General features: G+C 38.5%; 1 protein-coding gene across 2 annotated transcripts in view; it reads left to right on the forward strand.

The window, feature by feature from the left end:
* Positions 1 to 3,034: 3,034 nt before the first annotated feature.
* Positions 3,035 to 18,143, forward strand: part of IQCF3 (IQ motif containing F3) — a 63,603-nt gene continuing 48,494 nt past the window's right edge. Inside the window, exon 1 of one of the 2 annotated variants that reach the window (XM_045492986.1) lies at positions 3,035 to 3,269. The gene's annotated coding sequence lies outside the window, so the exon portion shown is untranslated. The remainder of the gene's footprint in view (positions 3,270 to 18,143) is intronic. The other variant, XM_045492985.1, reaches the window with a different exon arrangement.

An 18,143-nucleotide genomic window follows, 5' to 3' on the forward strand; every position in this document is an offset into this window, starting at 1 on the left:
AGGAGGGAGAAAGTAAAACATGGAAGCTTTAAACCCCAAGGGCTGTCATCAAGAAAGCAGGTTTGTTTATTTGTTTGTTTGTTTGTTTTTTAAAGAAAAATCACTTTATTCTTTCTGTGGAAACAATATACACTCCCTATAAACAGTTTAAGCATTGTGGAAAAGTTAAAAAAAAAAAAAAGTATTAGTTCCAGTTGCATGATTCAAATATAACCATCATTAACATTTCTGGTGCAGCATCCTAGACATATTTCCATGCATTTTTTACAGATAGAAGGAGGGATAGAAATACTTTCATAAAAATGGGATCATGCCATATGTCTATTTTCTTAGTGAAGATTTAATTTTACTTGATTCTAATTGAAGAAAATGAATCTGAAAGTAAAACTGAAGAAATTCTTGAACTTCACAGACATTTCTTCACCACACAAGATATGTTCCCCCTGAAAAATCACAGTAGGTTGAAGAAAAGAGAGAGTGACCTTTAGAGGTATACATTTGGCTAGTCTCAGGGAATCTGAGGTGAGTCTGACCTGTGTGGCCAACCTCACCCCATGAAGGAAAGGACAGTGGGCCCTCCACCACGTACACTGCACCTGTCCCAGGAATTGTTGTCTAAGTTGTCACTGTGCACTGTCGCACTGAGGCAGACGCCCACAGGTTCCAGGTGGCTCACGTGGTGTTTGTATTTCAGCCATGCCACACCTGGCCCTCCCATCTCTGCATTCACGTTGGTTCTCATCCCTCAGGTATGGCGGCATGGAAGCCCTGGGATGCTGAGCTCCCTGTAATGAGTCCTTTCTCTGGGCAAAATAAACTGGGTGCTGGGACAGCCTCTTGGTCACAACATCTGAAACTCACTCTGGCGGTCTTTCAGCATCATTATGTTTTTATTAACCACATTTTCCTTATAGGCCATATTGACTGATCCCTTGTTGAGAAATTGAATACATTAGCATTAGCTAGTAGTTTTACACTGTCCAGTTTTATCTCGTCTAAATTGTTTGGTAACAGTAATTTATTTAGTTATTTCATATTCATTGCTTATCCAAGGCATCCACAGGTTGCTGCCTTCCTCTTCCGCTTCCTCATTCCTGAGTTCAAACTTTTTTTTTTTTTTAAGTTTATTTATTTTGAGAGAGAGAGAGAGCACAAGCAGGGGAGGGACAGAGAAAGAGAGGGTGAGAGGGAGAGAGAGAGGATCCCAAGTGGGCTCTGAGCTGCTGTTAAGGAGCCCCACACAGGGCTCTGTCTCACAACTGTGAGACCATGACCTGAGCAGAAATCAAGAGTCAGATGCTTAACCAACTGGGCCACCCAGGTGCCCCCTTGAGTTCCAACTTTTGATGTCACTTTTTTTTTTTTTAATTTTTTAAAAATGTTTATTTTTGAGAGAGAGACAGAGTACAAGAGGGGGAGGGGCAGAGAGAGAGGGAGACACAGAATCTGAAGCAGGCCCCAGGCTCAGCACAGAGCCTGACTGGGGCTCGAATCCACCCACCACAAGATCAGGACCTGAGCCAAAGTCGGACACCCAACCGACTGAGCCACCCAGGTGCCCCTTGATGTCACTTTTAACTGCTGTAATTTTATTAAGTAGTTTTTCTTTTTCATGGAAGCCTTGTGGTCCCCATATTCTGACTTCTTTTATATTTGACAATGTCCTTTCCCCCCACTTTCCATGAATGTTATTACAAAGATTTTGTCTTATTAGCTTATTTTACCAAATTTTAATGTAACTCATATATATTTTTTTAATGTTTTATTTATTTTTGAGAGAGGGAGAGAGCACGAGCAGAGGAGGGACAGAGAGAGAGGGGGAAGGACAGAGGATCCAAAGCAGGCTCTGTGCTGACAGCAGAGAGCCCGACTTGGGGCTCAAACCCACAAACTGTGAGATCATGACCTGAGCCGAAGTCAGACACTTAACCAACTGAGCTATCCAGGCACCCCTTTAATGTAACTCATCTTAATTAAAACATCCCTTTGTCTCTAATGATTACTTCCCCTTTTTGCTATGACAATTTTATTTACATATAAAAAAGTAGACTGCCTCCACTAAGCGTTAGCTATATCAATCTCTGGCCCATATTTTTTCAAATATATGCCTATTTTTTTCCTTTCACCCCCTTCAGAATTTTTAAATGTAAATCCAGGGGAACTTTTATCTTTTTAATTAAAATAATATACAACATTTATTGAGCATTTACTGTGCTCTGGACTGTGTGTGTATATAAGTGTATAAGAGTTCATATTGTACTTAGCTTGTTTCATTTAATCCAGTAGTCATGTTAGGTGCATTTTATTTATATACCCATTATACAGACATGAAATAAAAGTTTTATTGAAAAATGTATACAATTCATAGAGGTAGATCTCAATGCATTTTTTTCACAAAGTGAACACACCTTTAAACTATCACCCAGATTAGTGATGGAGATATTTTCCTCTTGACTTTGTACTTGAATAAAAATGAACTGGTTTTAGTATTTGGGGGTCCGTGCTCTTTTTTTTTTTTTTTTTTACATTTATTTATTTTTGAGACAGAGAGAGACAGAGCATGAATGGGGGAGGGTCAGAGAGAGAGGGAGACACAGAATCCGAAACAGGCTCCAGGCTCTGAGCTGTCAGCACAGAGCCCGACGCGGGGCTCGAACTCACGGACCGCGAGATCATGACCTGAGCCGAAGTCAGATGCTTAACCGACTGAGCCACTGAGGCGCCCCCGTGCTCTTTTTTTAAAAAGTTACAACTTCATATTATTTCATTTTTATATAGTTTAAATTTTAAAAGTGTTTGCTTTGTAAGAAAATTGTGAGAGACGATACAGAGCGTTCCCACAGGCCCCACACCCAGATTCCTCTATTATTAGTTTACATTAGTAAATTAGTAACAAATAGTACATTTGTTACAATTAATGGGGAAACAGTGGTACCTTCTTATTAACTAAAAATTCATAGCTGATTCAGATTTCCTAGTTTCCCCCTAATACCCTTTTTCTGTTCCAGGATCCCACCCAGGATACCGCTTACGCGCTGTGGGTGGAAGCGGCCTGGGGCACGTGGCCGCTGGCTGCTGAGCCACAAACTGGATCCGGGCCTCAGGGGCTCCTCGCCCCTCCCCTGTCCCTGGAATGCGGGCAGCCGCCATCCGACTGCGGGAGCCATTTTCAAGCAGGAGGCCTGGAGAGAGCAATGTGGCGCTGAGAACTTCTGAACGGGGCTAAGGCCTCAGATCCTGCAGGGTCAAAGACAAGCCTGGACCAGCCTGTAAGTCGGCTTGCTTCTTAAACCCGCCACCTACCAGTCTGGAGCGCCCTGGCCCTTCCTTCCGTCTCTCCTTGCCCTCCGTGTCCTCGGCCACCAGTTTTCCACCCAACAGGCTCCTCTTTCTTTAATTAAAACACACACACACACACACACACACACACACACACACACAACTTTTTAGGGGCGTCTGGGTGGCTCAGTCGGTTGAGTGTCCGACTTCGGCTCAGGTCATGATCCCGCGATTGGTGAGTTTGAGCCCGTGTGGGGCTCTGTACTGACAGCTGGGAGACTGGAGCCTTCTTGGATTCGGTGTCTCCCCCTCTCTCTGCCCCTCCCCGCTCATACTCTGGCTCTCTCTCAAAAAATAAAAGTAAACATTAAAAAAAAAAAAAAAAACCTTTAAAAAATATCTCTTTTTTCCCCGGTTTTATTGATACAGTCGACCCATATCGCTGTGTATCTCAGGTGTATAGCAGAGTGGTCTGACTTACACATATTGTGCAATGATCACCACAAAAAATTTAGTTAGCATCTGTTATCTCTTGGAGATAAAATGAAAAGAAAAAGCAAAACAAGGAAAAAACCTTTTTTCCTTGTGACAAGAACTCTTGGGATCCACTCTGTTGACTTCCCTGTATAAGCTTGCAGCAGCATAGCTTCAGTCACCACGCGGTAGGGGACATCCCTAGCACTCACTTGTTTTGTCACTGGAGGCCTGTACCTTCGACCACCTTCCTCACGGTCCAGACTCTTCCCCTCAAAACTTGGTGGGCATTTCTCTGTTGTCTTCTAGCCTTGAGTGGTTGCTGTAGGGAGATTTGAGGCTTGTCTGATTTTAAAACAAATATTGAGCAGTATTCTGCATACTATAAGATGCACAGATTTTAGGGGTACAATTCTGTGAATTTTGACAAACGTGTACCCTGATGTAAACATCACCCAAATCTAGATATATAACTTTCTCTTTCCTCCTCAAAGATCCCCCTTGCCCCTTTTCCAGTAACTACCACGTCCTCCCAGAGGTGACCACTGTTTGATTCTGATCACCATTAACTAGCTTTGCCTAGAACTTTATATAAATAGAGTCATACCGTATGTACCCTTTTGTGTCTGACTTTTTTCTCTAAATCTGTTTATGTGATTCATCCATGTAGCTGTGAGAATCGAATCTTTGTTTCTTTTTTATTGCCGAGTAATATTCCATTGTACAAATACACTGGAATTCCGCTCTCCATTGTCCTGTAGCTGTATATTGGATTGTTTCCAATTTTTAAAGCTATTATAGATACATCTACTATGAACACTTTTGAGCAAGCCTTTTTGTAGACATAGGTTTTCAACTTTCTTTAGTAAATGCCTAAGAGTAGAATGGCTGAGTCATAGAGTCAGGGATTTTTAATCTTTATTAGAAATTTCCAAATGGTTTTCTCAAGTGATTATGCCATTAAAAACTGTTTTTTCAACATTTATTCATTTTTGAGAGACAGAGACAGAGTGTGAGTGGGGTCGGGTCAGAGAGAGAGGGAGACACAGAATCTGAAGTAGGCTCCAGGCTCTGAGCTGTCAGCACAGAGCCTGACGCGGATCTCGAACTCATGGACCACGAGATCATGACCTGAGCTGAGGTCAGACACTTAACCGAATGAGCCACCCAGGCACCCCTTGATTGTGCCATTTTACACCAATATATCCCAGATACTCTTTGCCACTTGCCAGTCCTTTTAACTGTAGTGGGTGTCTAGTGGCATCTTACTGTGTGTGTGTGTGTGTTTAATGTTCATTTTTAAGAGAGAGCGCGCATGTGCGTGTGCCTGTGAGCTGGGGAAGGGCAGAGAGGGGAACGGAGGATCAGAAGCGGGCTCTGGAATGACAGCAGCAAACCCAATACGGGGCTGGAACTCACCAACCACGAGATCATGACCTTAGCGGAAGTCAGATACTCAACTGAGCCACCCAGATGCCCCCTTATTATGGTTTTAATTTGTATTTCTCTGGTGGTAAATTATACTGAGCAGTTTCTCACCTTCTTTTTGGCTATTCTGTATCTTCTTTTTTGAAGTACTTCAAATCTTTTGCTCATTTTTATTGGGCTATTTATTTTTTTAATACTGTTTTGTAGGAATTCTTTATATGTGCAGGATGAGTTTATTGGATAAATGTATTATGAACCTTTTCCCTATTCTGTAGCTTTGCTTTTACTTATCTTACTCAGTTAATGAGCAAAGACTTTAATTTTGTTTTTTTATGGTTAGTGCCTTACATTTTTTTTTAGTATAGTTGACACACAATGTGACATTAATTTCAGGTGTACAGCATAGTGACTCAACTTCTCTATATGTTCTGCTGTGCTCACCACAGGTGTAGCTGCCATCTGTCACCAGACATGCTATTACAGTACCATTGCCTGTACTCCCTATGCTGTGCATTTTATCCTTGTGACTTATTCATTCCATGACTTTCGGAAGCCTGTATCACGCACTCTTCTTCACCCATTTTGCCCATTCCCCTGCCCCCCTTCCCTCTGGTATATGGTTAGTACCTTTACGATCTGTCCAAGAAATCTTTGCCTGCCCCAAGTTTGTGAACATTTTCTCCTGTTTTTTTGGTCTATACTTTTTTTTAAGAGGCAAAACTAATATAACATTTTAAAATTGGCAATTCAGTGGCATTTAATAAATTCACACTGTTATACAATCAACACCTCTCTATAGTTCTGAAACATTTTCATCATCTCAAATAAAACCCTGGACCCATTAAGCAGTTACTCCCCATTCTTCCTTCCTTCAGCCTGTGGCAAATCACCAATCAATCTACTTTCTATCTCTATTGATTTTCCTATTCTGGATATTGGTATAAATGGAATCATGCAGTATGTGATCCTGTGTGTCTGGCTTCTTTCACTTAGCTGACGGTTGGATACCAGACCGTTATCAGATGTATGATTTGTAAATATTCTCTCCTATTCTGTAGGTTGTCTTTTTGCTTTCTTGATAATGTCCTTTGATGCACTCACGTTTTTTATTTCGGTGAAATAATTTATCTATATTCCCTTTTGTTGCTTATGCTTTTGGTGTAACCTAAAAATTCATTGCCAAATCCAAGGTCATGAAGATTTTTACCCCTTGCCTTCTTCTAAGAGTTTTATGATATTAGCTCTTATATTTAGATCCTTGATCCATTGTGAGTTAATTTTTATGTACAGTGGGAGGAGTCCAACTTCATTTTTTGCATATGGATAGTCATCTCAGCACTACATCTATCTGTATGCCTGTACTACACTGATTTGATTACTGTAATTTTATAGTAAGTTTTGAAATTGTGAAATGTGAGTACTCTAATTTTGTCCTTTTTTTTTTCAAAATTGTTTTGACTATTCAATTCCATATGAATTTGAAGATTTGCTTTTTTATTTCTGTAGATAAGACCATTGGAGTTTTGATAAGAATTGTACTGGATTTGTAGCCCACTTTGGGGATTATTGCCATCTTAACAAAATTATTAAGTCTTCCAACCCATGAACACAGGGTGTTTTTCTATTTACTTAGATCTTCTATACTTTCTTTCAGCAATGTTTTATAGTTTCCATATGTGAGTCTTTCACTTCCCTGAGTAGATTTATTCCTAGATACGCTATTCTTTGTGATACTATTGTAAATTATGGAATTGTTTTCTTAATTTCATTTTCAGATTGTTCATTACTGGTGTATAGTAAGACAATTGATTTTTGTGTGTTGGTATTGTATCTGCCACTTTGCTGAATTCATTTCTTACTTCTAGTAGTTTTTAAAAAAAAATTCTTTGGGATGTATTATTTGTGCAGTTATGTCACCTGTGAACAGAGATAGCTTTATTCTTTATTTTCCAGTTTGGATGCTTTATTTCCCTTGCCTAATTTCTCTGGTTAGAACTTCCAGTACAGTGTTGAAGAACATTGGTGAAAGTGGGCATCCTTGTCTTATTTCTAATCTTAGGGAGAAAGCTGTGTCTTTTTACCATTGAGTATGATGTTAGCAGGGGCGTTTTCCTAATTGCCCTTTATCATGTTCAGGATCTTCCATTCCTTGTTCTCTGAATGTTTTCATCATGAAAGGATGTTGGATTTTGCCAAAAGCTTTCACTGCATCAATGGAGATGTTCGTAGGATTTTTTCCCCTTTGTTCTATTACATTGAATGGCTTTTGTATGTTGAACTGCCTTAAATCCCAGGGATAAATCTCACTTGGTCATTGTGTACAGTCTTTTTAATATGCTTTTGGATCTGCTTTAGTTGTATATTGTTGAGGATTTTCGCATCTATATTCATAAGGGATATCGATCTGCAGTTTTCTTTCCTTGTGGCATCCTTGCCTGGTTTTGGCATGAGGGTAATATTGGCCTCATAGAATGAGTTAGGAAGTATTCTCTCCTCTTCTGTGTTCTGGAAGAGTTTGGAAAAGATTGGTGTTAATTTTTTAAATGTCTAGTATAATTCACCAGTAAAGCCACCTGATCCTGAACTTTTCATATTGGGAGGTTTTTGATTAGTGATTCAATCTCTGATAGGTCTATTTCAGATTTTTCTTTGGGGCAGTTTTGATAATTTGTGTGTTTCTATGAATGGGTCCAATTCATCTATATTATCCGATTTGTTGGAGTATAATTGTTCATAGTATACTTATAATTCTTTTTATTAAAAACAATTTTTTAAGTTTACTTATTTATTTTGAGAGAGAGAAGGAGAGAGAATGAGTGGGAGAAGGGCAGAGAGAGAGAGAGGGAGAGAGAGAATCCCAAACAGGCTCTGTGCTGACAGCGGGGCTCGAATTCCCAAACAGAGAGATCATGACCTGAACCAAAACCAAGAGTCTGACGTTTAACTAACTGAGCCACCCAGGAGCCCCTCTTATAATTCTTTTTAAAGCCACTCTTTCAAGGCATGATTGACATACAGAAAGCTGTACATATTTAATGTATACAATACCATTAGTTTGGAGATAAGTCTACACCCATGAGACCATCACTGAAATCAAGGCCATCCAAAAGATTCCTTCCTTTCTCTTTATTTACTAAATTAAAATTTTTTCTTTTTTGCTAAGAGCTCTTGGCAAAAAAAAAAAAAAAAAAAAATCTACCTTCTTAGCTAATTTTTAAGTATACAATACAGTATTGTTCATTATGGGCTCTATGTTGTATGGCAGATCTCCAGAATTTACTCATCTTACATAACTGAAACTTTGTACGCTGTGGCCGCCACCTCTCCCAAGCATTGTGGTAATGATTATTCTACTCCTTTGAATTTGACTATTTTAGATTTCTCATAAAAGTGGGATCATGCAGTATTTGTCCTTCTGTATCTGGCTTATTTCACTTAGCATAATGTCCTCCAGGTTTATTCGTGTTGCAAATGACAGCATTTCCTTCCTTTTTATGGCCACTAATATTCCACTGTGAGTGTGTGATAGGATATATGTCACGTTTTCTTTCCTTTTTTTTTAACTGAAGTATAATTAGCATACAGTGTTATATTACTTTGCACAACATAATGATTCAACGATTCTGTTTTTTCTCACTCCCCACGATGATTCAGTAACTGTATACATTACTCAGTGCTCATCATGATAAGTGTACTCTTAATCCTCTTTATCTATTTCACCCACCACCACCACCACCCCCCATTTCCCCTCTGGCAACCATCAGTTTGTTCTCTGTATTTAAGTCTGGTTTTGGGGGAGCACCTGGGTGGCTCAGTCAGTTAAGCGTCCAACACTTGATTTCAGCTCAGGCCATGATCTCACGGTTTGTGGGATCAAGTCCCACGATAGACTTTGCACTGATGGTGTGGAGTGTGCTTGGGATTCTCCCTCTCCTCTCTCTTCCCTTCCCCTGCTCTCTCTCTCTCTCAAAATAAATAAATAAACATTAAAAAGAGTCTGGTTTTTTGTTTGTCTCTTTTCTCTGTTTTTTATTTGTTCTGTTTATTAAATTCCACATGTGGGTAAAATCATATGGTATTTGTCTTTCTCTTTTTTACTTATTTCACTTAGCATTATGTACTCTAAGTCCAATCATGTTGTTGCAGATGGCAAGATCTCATTCTTTTTTATGGCTGAGTAATATTCTGTTGTGCATATAGACCACATCTTCTTTGTCCATTTATCTATTGATAGGCAACTTGGTTGCTTCCATATCTTTGCTATTGTAAATAATGCTGCAATAAACATACAAGTGCATATATCTTTTAGAATTAGTGTTCTCATATTCTTTGGATAAATATCTAGTAGTGGAATTACTCAATCATATCGTAATTCTATTTTAAATTTTTTTAAGGAAACTCTATATTGTTTTCCACAGTGGCTGCACCAATTTACATTCCCATCACAAGTGTATGGGACTTCCTTTTTCTCCACATCCTCACCAACACTTGTTTCTTGTCTTTTTTTTTTTTTTTTGAGAGAGAGAGAGAGAGATGGACAGAGAGGGAGAGAGAGAATCCTAGGCAGGCTCCACACTGTCCGCTCAGAGCCCTACAGGGTCCAGTCCAACGAACCATGGGATCATGACCTGAGCCAAAACTGAGAGATGCTTAACTGACTGAGCCACCAGGTGCTCCTTGTTTCTTGTCTTTTTGATTCTAGCCATTCTGACAGGTGTAAGGAGATTATCTTATTACGGTTTTGATTTGCATTTCCCTGATGGTGAGTGATGTTGAGCACATTTTCATTTACCTATTGGCCATTTGTATGTCTTCTTTGGTGAAATGTGTATTCAAGTCCTTTACCTATTTGGTTTTTTTGTTTGTTTGTTTGTTTGTTGTTACTGAGTTGTAGGAGTTCCTTATATTTTTTGGATATTGACCCCTTACCAGTTAGATGTTTTGCAAATATTTTCTCCTGTTCTATAAGTTGCTTTTTCATTTTGTTGATTGTTTCCTTTGTTGTGAAGAAGCTTTTTAATTTTGTGGAATCCCACTTATGTATTTTTTTAAATGCCTGTGCTTTTGTTGTCATATCCAAGAAATCATACCAAGTCCAATGTCTAGAAGCTTTTCCCTATGTTTTCTTCTAAACGTTTTATTGTTTTAGCTTTTATATTTGAGTCTTTAATCCATTTTGAGTTGACTTTTATATGTGGTGTGAAATAAAGGTACAATATCTTTCTTTTGCATGTGGAAGTCTAATTTTCCCATTACCACCTATTGAAGAGACTGTTTTTTTCCCTATTGTGCATTCTTGGCACCCTTGTCGAAGACCAATTGATCATATATGCATGGGTTTATTTCTGGGCTCCCTATTCAGTTCCACTGACCTATATGTCTGTTATTATGTCAATACCATACTGTTTGATTACTGGAGCTTTATAATATAGTCTGTAATCAAGGAATAGGACACCTCCAACATTATCCTTCTTGCTCAAAATTGTTTTGGTTATTTGGGGTCTTCTTTGGTTCCAAATGAATTTTGCTATTTCTGTAAAAAAAAAAAATGCCATTGGAATTTTGATAGAGATTAAATTGAATCTGTAGATTATTTTGGATCATATGGACATTTTGATGGCATTAATTTTTCTAATCCATAAACATGGGGTATTCTTCCATTAATTTATGTCTCTAATTTCTCTCATCAGTGTTTTATAGTTTAAAGTGTACAAGTCTTTCACCTCCTTGGTTAAGTTTATTCTCAGGTATTTTATTCTTTTTGATGTTATTGTAAATGCTACTGTCTTCCTAATTTCCTTTTCAGATAGGTCATTGTTAGTGTATAGAAATGCAACTGATTGGGGCGTCTGGGTGGCTCAGTTGGTTAAGTGTCCGACTTCGGCTCAGGTCATGGTCTCACAGTTCGTGAGTTCCAGCTCCGTGTCAGGCTTTATGACAGCTCAGACACTGGCGCCTGCTCTTGATTCGGTGTCTCCCTCTCTTCCCCCTCACTCCACCCCCCCTTACACTCTGTGTCTCTCTCAAAAGTAAACATTAAAAAAATTAAAAAAAAACAAAGAAATACACCTGAGTTTTGTTTGTTTGTTGATTTTGCATCCTGAAACTTTACTGAAAGTGTTTAAGTCTAACAGGTTTTTTGTGTGTGTGTGTGTGTGTGTGTGTAATTTTAGGGTTTTTAACATATGAGATCATGACATCTGCAAACAGATCATTTTACTTTTTTCTTTTGGATTTAGAGTTTTTAAAATTTTTCTTGCTTAATTGTTCTGAGTAAGACTTCTGGTACTATGTTGAATAGAAGAGATAAGAGTGGACACCCATTCCTTGCTCCAAATCTTAGAGGAAAAACTTTCACCTTTTCACCAGTGAGTATGATTTCACCACTGAGTATGCTATTAACTTTGGGCTTTTCGTAAATGTCCTTTATTATGTTCCTTCTAAATACGTGTCTTTTTTTTTTTTTAATGTTTATTTATGTTTGAGAAAGAATGGGGGAGGGACAGAGAGAGATGGAGATAGAGAAGCCCATGCAGGGCTTGAACTCATGAACCTGAGCATAGGTTGCTTAACTGACTGAGCCGTCTGCGTACCCCTGACATAAGTTCCTTCGATACCTAATTTGTTGAGAGTTGTGGTTTTGTTTTAATCACAAAAGGGTGTTGAATTTTGTCAAATGTTCTTCTGCATCTTGCGATGATCATGTGATTTTTATCCTTCATTCTGTTGATGTGGTATCTCACACTGATTCGTTTGCGTTTGTTGGGATCTTTTTGTTTGTTTTGTTTTTTTATTTGAGAGAGAGAGAGAATGGGAGTGGAGGAGAGGGGCAGCAGAAAGAGAGAGTGTATCTTAAATAGGCTTCACAGCGGGGGGCCTGACATGGGGCTCGATCCCATGACCCTGGGATCATGACTTGAGCCAAAATCAAGAGTCACATGCTTAACCAATTGAGCCCCCAGGTCCCTGGGATCTTTGTATTCTAGGGATAAATCCTACTTGGTCACTTTGTATGATCCTTTTAATGAGCTAATAAATTTGGTTTGCTAGTATTTTCTTGAGGGATTTTGCATCTATATTCATCAAGAATATTGGCCTGAAGTTTTCTTTTCTTGTGGTGTTTTTGACTTTTGTTATCAGGGTAGTGTTGGCCTCATAAAATGAATTTGAAGTGTTCTCTCTTCTTCTAATTTGTAAGAGTTTGGGGACTGTTTTTAATTTTTCTTTAAATGTTTGGTAGAATTCACCCATGAAGCTATCTGGTCCTAGACTTTTATTTGTTGGGAGTGGGTTTTTTTTTTTTTCAAAATTTTATTTAAATTCTAGTTAGTTAACATACAGTGCAGTATTGGTTTTAAGAGTAGAATTCAGTGGTTCATCACTTACATACAGCACCCGGTGCTCATCAGAACAGGTGTCCTCCTTAATACCCATCACCCATGTATCCCATCCCCCACCCATCTCTCTCCATCAGCCCTTAGTTTGTTCTCCATCCATAAGAGTCTCTTACAGTTTCTTTCCCTCTTTTTTGTCCCCCATTCTGTATGTTCATCTGTTTTGTTTCTTAAATTGCACATATGAGTGAAATCATATGGTATTGTTTTTCTCTGACTGACTTATTTCACTTAGCATAATACATTCTAGCTCCACCCACATCATCGCAAATGGCAAGATTTCATTCATTTTGATGGCTGAGTAATATTCGATTGCATATATGCCACTTATTCTTTATCCATTTATTAGTGGACATTTGGGCTCTTTCCATAGATTAGCTATTTTTGATAATGCTGCTACAAACATCGGGATCCATGTACACCTTTGAATCTGTATTTTTGTGTCCTTTGAGTAAATACCTAGTAGTGTAATTGCTAGATCTAAGATAGTTATATTTTTAACTTTTTGAGGAACCTCCATATTGTTTTCCAGAGTGGCTGCACCAGTTTGCATTCCTACCAACAGTGCAAAAGGGTTTCCCTTTCTCCACATCCTTGCCAACACTTGTTTCCTGTGTTAATTTTGGCCATTCTGACAGGTGTGAGGTGGTCTCTCATTGTGATTTTGATTTGTATTTCCCTGATGATGAGTGATGTTGAGCATCTTTTCATGTGTCTGTTAGCCATCTGGATGTCTTCTTTGGAAAAATGTGTATTCATGTCTTCTGTTGTTGGGAGTGTTTTGATTGCTGCTCTAGCCTTCCTTTTTGTTATTGGTCTGTCCAGGCTCTCTGTTTCTTGATTCAGTCTTGATAGATGATGTGTTTCTAGGAATTTTTTGACTTCTGCTGCATTGCCCAGTTTGTTGGCATATACTTTTTCATAATAGTCCCTTATGATTCTTTTTATTTCTGTAGCATCAATTGTAAAGTTTCCTCTTTTACTCACAATTTTATTTATTTGAATCTTCTCTCTTTTTCTTAGTCCATCAGTCCTTAATTTCATCAATGTTTAAATTGTTTTTGTATTCTGTTTCATTTATTTCTGCTTTATTTTTTTCTTTCTACTGGTTTGGGGTTTAGTTTGTTCTTTTTCTAGTTCTTTGCGGTATAAAGTTAGGTTGTTTGAAATCTTCTATTTTTATTTACTTATTTATTTTTATTTTTTAAGTAGGCTTTGTGCCCAGTGTGGGGCTTGAACTCACAACTGTGAGATCAAAAGTCAGATACTGTACCCACTGAGCCAGGCAGGCGCCCCTGAAATCTTCTATTTTATTTTATTTTTTTTTTTCAACGTTTATTTACTTTTGAGACAGAGAGAGACACAGCATGAACGGGGGAGGGGCAGAGAGAGAGGGAGACACAGAATCGGAAACAGGCTCCAGGCTCTGAGCCATCAGCCCAGAGCCCGACGCGGGGCTCGAACTCACGGACCGCGAGATCGTGACCTGGCTGAAGTCGGACGCTTAACCGACTGCGCCACCCAGGCGCCCCATGAGATCTTCTATTTTAGATAGACATTTGTTGCTATGCATTTCCTTTGTATAACTGCTTTTGCTACATCTTACAAGTTTTGGTATAAGGTATTTTCACTTTTGTTTGTTTATGAATATATTTTCTAATTTCCTTTTCTATTTCTTCTTTGGCTCAACGGCTAAGAGTTTGTTGTTTAATTTCTATGTATTAGTGAATTTCCCCCTTTTCTTTCTGTTATTGATTTCTATTTTCATTGCATTGTGATTAGAAAAGATACTTGGAATGACTTCACTCTTCTTAAGTTTATTAAGATTTGTTTTGTGACCTAGTGTATGATCTATCCTGGAGAAAAAGTGTGCCCTTAAGAAAAATGAATATGCTGCTGCTGTTGGAGGGAATGTTTTACATAGGCCTGTTAGAGCCATTTGGTCTATAGTGTTGTTCAGTTCTGTTTCCTTATTGATTTTCTGTCTGGATGATTTATCCATTAAAGTGGGGTATTAAAGTCTCCTACTATTTTATTGTATTGGTGTGTATTTCTCCATTTATATCTGCCAGCATTGGCTCTGTATACTTAGGTGCTTTGATGTTGAGTGTACGCACATTTCAAGCTGTTATATATTCTTGTTGCATTGACCCTTTAATCATTATACAATAACCTTCTTTGCTGCTCTCTTGGTTCCCATTTGCATGTAATATCTTCCTCTATCCCTTCACGTGTAGCCTATGTGTGTCCTTAAATCTAAGGTGACTTGTAGACAGCATGTTGTTTGGTTTTGTTTTTATTTCTTATTTTTTTAAAGGATTTCCTTTTTTTTTAAATTAATTTGTTTATTTTGAGGGGGTTAGGGGCAGAGAGAGAGGGAGAGAGAGAATCCCAAGCAGGCTCTGCTCTGTCAGTGTGGAACCTGACACAAGGCTCAAACTCACTAACTGAACCTTAAGATAATGACCTGAGCCAAAATCAAGAGTTGGATGCTCAGTGATTGACCCACCCAGGTGCCCCGACTTTGTTTTTAAATCCATTCATCCATGCTTCTTGACCTTTTGGCTAAGATCAAGTGTAAATCCATTCATCCACAATATGTCTTTTGATTGGATTGTTTAGTCTATTTACGTTTGAAGTAATTACTGATAGGTAAGGACTTACTCTTGCCATTTTGTTAATTGTTTTATGTCTTTTTTGTAGCTCTCTTATTCCTATCTTACTCTCTTATTGTCTTTATTGTGATTTGAAGGGATTTTTTTGTGGTGATATGCTTTGATTCTTTTCTCTTTATCTTTTGTGTACCTACTTTGGGTTATTTCCTTTGTGCTTACTGTGAGGTTTACATCAAACAATTTATAGGTATGTTAGTCTATTTTAAGCTGTAACAACTTAACTTTAATCATATATAAAAACTCTACATGTTATCCCCCCCACACACGTTTTGTTATTGATGTCAGATTTTACCTTAAAAAAAATTTTTTTTTAATGTTTATTTTTGAGAGAGAGAGAGCGCGCGTGCACATGTGAGTAGGGAAGGGGCAGAGGGAGAGGGAGACACAGAATCAGAAGCAGGTTCCAGGCTCTGAGCTGTCAGCACACAGCCCAACGCGGGGCTCAAACCCACAAACTGTGAGATCATGACCTGAGCCCAAGTCTGCCGCTTAACCGACTGAGCCATCCAGGTGCCCCAGATTTTACTTTTTTAAAAATTTGTGCTTTATTAACAACCTTGTTTATAGTTATTCTTTTAAAAAATTTTTTTTTTAATTTATCCTTGAGAGAGAGACAGGGTGTGAGTGGGGGAGGTGCAGAGAGAGAGGGAGACACAGAATCTGAAGTAGGCTCCAGGCTCTGAGCTGCCAGCACAGAGCTTGATGCAGGGCTCGAACCCACGAACTGTGTGATCATGCCTGGAGCTGAAGTCAGACACCTAACTGACTGAGTCACCCAGGCGCCCATTTATAGTTATTCTTAATACTTCTGTACTTTAATTTTTACACCAGTGTTAAAAGTGATTTACATTACTGTTACAGTATGACAGTATTCTGTATTTGTCTTTATACTTACCTTTACTAGTAAGATTTATACTTTCATATGCTTTCATGTTCCTGTTTAATGTCTTTTCATTTCAATTTAAAGAACTCTTGTTGGTACTTCTCATAAGGCATGTCTAATGGTGAAAAACTCCCTCAGGTTTTGTTGGTCTGGGGCAGTCTTTATTTTTACCTCATTCTTGAAGGACAGTTTTGCTGAATATAGTATTGCTGGTTGACATTTTTGTCCCCTTTCTGTTTGAGATCTTTCTCTTTTTTTTTCATTTTTTAAATTGTTTTTATTTATTTTTGAGAGAGAGAGAGAGCACAAGTGGGGAAGGGGCATAGAGAAAAAGAGACACAGAATTTGAAGCAGGCTCCAGGCTCTGAGCTGTTAGCACAGAGTCCAATGCAAGGCTTGAACCCACGAACCATGAGATCACAGCCTGAGCCGAAGTCTGAAGCTTAACTGACTGAGTTACCCAGGTACCCCGAGATCTCTCTTTTTAATATAGACATTTTAAAATAGTAATAGTACAGCCATTACAGCTCTTTTGTTTACTGTTTGCATGGAATCTGTCTTTCCATCCTTTTACTTTCTTTTTTTTTTTTTTTAATGCTTATTTATTTTTGAGAGAGACAGAGACAGAGTGTGAGCGGGGGAGGGGCAGAGAGAAAGGGAGACAGAATCCAGAGCAGCCTTCAGGCTCTGAGTAAGCTGTCAGCACAGAGCCTGACGTAGGGCTTGAACTCACAAACTGTGAGATCATGACTTGAGCCGAAGTCAGACGCTTAACCAACTGAGCCACCCAAGCACCCCTCATCCTTTTACTTTCAACCTTTCTGTGTCTTTGAATCTAAAGTCTCTTAGGGGCTCTTTAAAAATATCCCACTCCCTTCTCATCTCCCTGATTTCTAATGAGAAATCCATTAATTTTACTAAGTCTCTTATGCATGATGAATTTTTCTTTGGCTAATGTCAAGATTCTCTTTTTTTTTTTTTTTTTTTTTAATTTTTTTTCAACGTTTATTTATTTTTGGGACAGAGAGAGACAGAGCATGAACGGGGGAGGGGCAGAGAGAGAGGGAGACACAGAATCGGAAACAGGCTCCAGGCTCTGAGCCATCAGCCCAGAGCCTGACGCGGGGCTCGAACTCACAGACTGCGAGATCGTGACCTGGCTGAAGTCGGACGCTTAACCGACTGCGCCACCCAGGCGCCCCAAGATTCTCTTTTTGTCATTGGCCTTAGACAATTTAATTATAAAGTGCCTCAGTGTGGGTTTCTTTATGTTTATCCTTCTTGGAGTTCATTGAACTTTTAGGATATTTAGATTATTGTATTTTATTAAATGTGAGACGTTTTCAGGCACTGTGTCTTCACATATTCTGTCTGTCCCTTACTCTCTGTCCTCTTAATCTGGGATTCCCATTATGCATATTTTAGTACTTTTGATGGTGTCTCACTCTCCTAAGCTCTGTTCCCCTTTCTTCATTCTTCTTTTATTTATTCTCCTCAGACTGGATTGTCCTATCTTCAAGTTCACTGGTTCTTTCTTCTGCCTGCTGAAATCTGCTGAAAACTACCTTTTAGTAGTTTTCATTTTGGTTACTGTACATTTCAACTCTAGATTTTCTATTTGGTTCCTTTTTATAATTTATTTTTCTTTATAAATATTCTCTATTTGTTCATACATTGTTGTCCCAGTTTCCTTTAACTCTTTGTCTCTGATATCCTGTAGCTTTTTGAGAATATGTAGGACCATTGATTTAGATTATTTTTCTGGTAGACTCAATGTCTGTGCTTCCTCAGGGACAATTTCTGGTCATTTCTCCTGTGAATGTGTCATACTTTCCTGTTTCTTCACATGTTTTGTAACTTTTTGTTGAAAACTGGACATTTTTATTATAATGTGGCAACTCTGGAAGTCAGAATCTTCTCTCTTCCCAAGTTGTGTTTTTGTGGCTTGTTGTGGGCTATGGTTGTTTGGTTAGTGACTTTTCTAAATTATTATTTTAAGTCTGTGTTCTT

Source organism: Leopardus geoffroyi, chromosome A2 (assembly GCF_018350155.1).
Source record: "Leopardus geoffroyi isolate Oge1 chromosome A2, O.geoffroyi_Oge1_pat1.0, whole genome shotgun sequence".
Lineage (NCBI taxonomy): Eukaryota > Metazoa > Chordata > Mammalia > Carnivora > Felidae > Leopardus > Leopardus geoffroyi.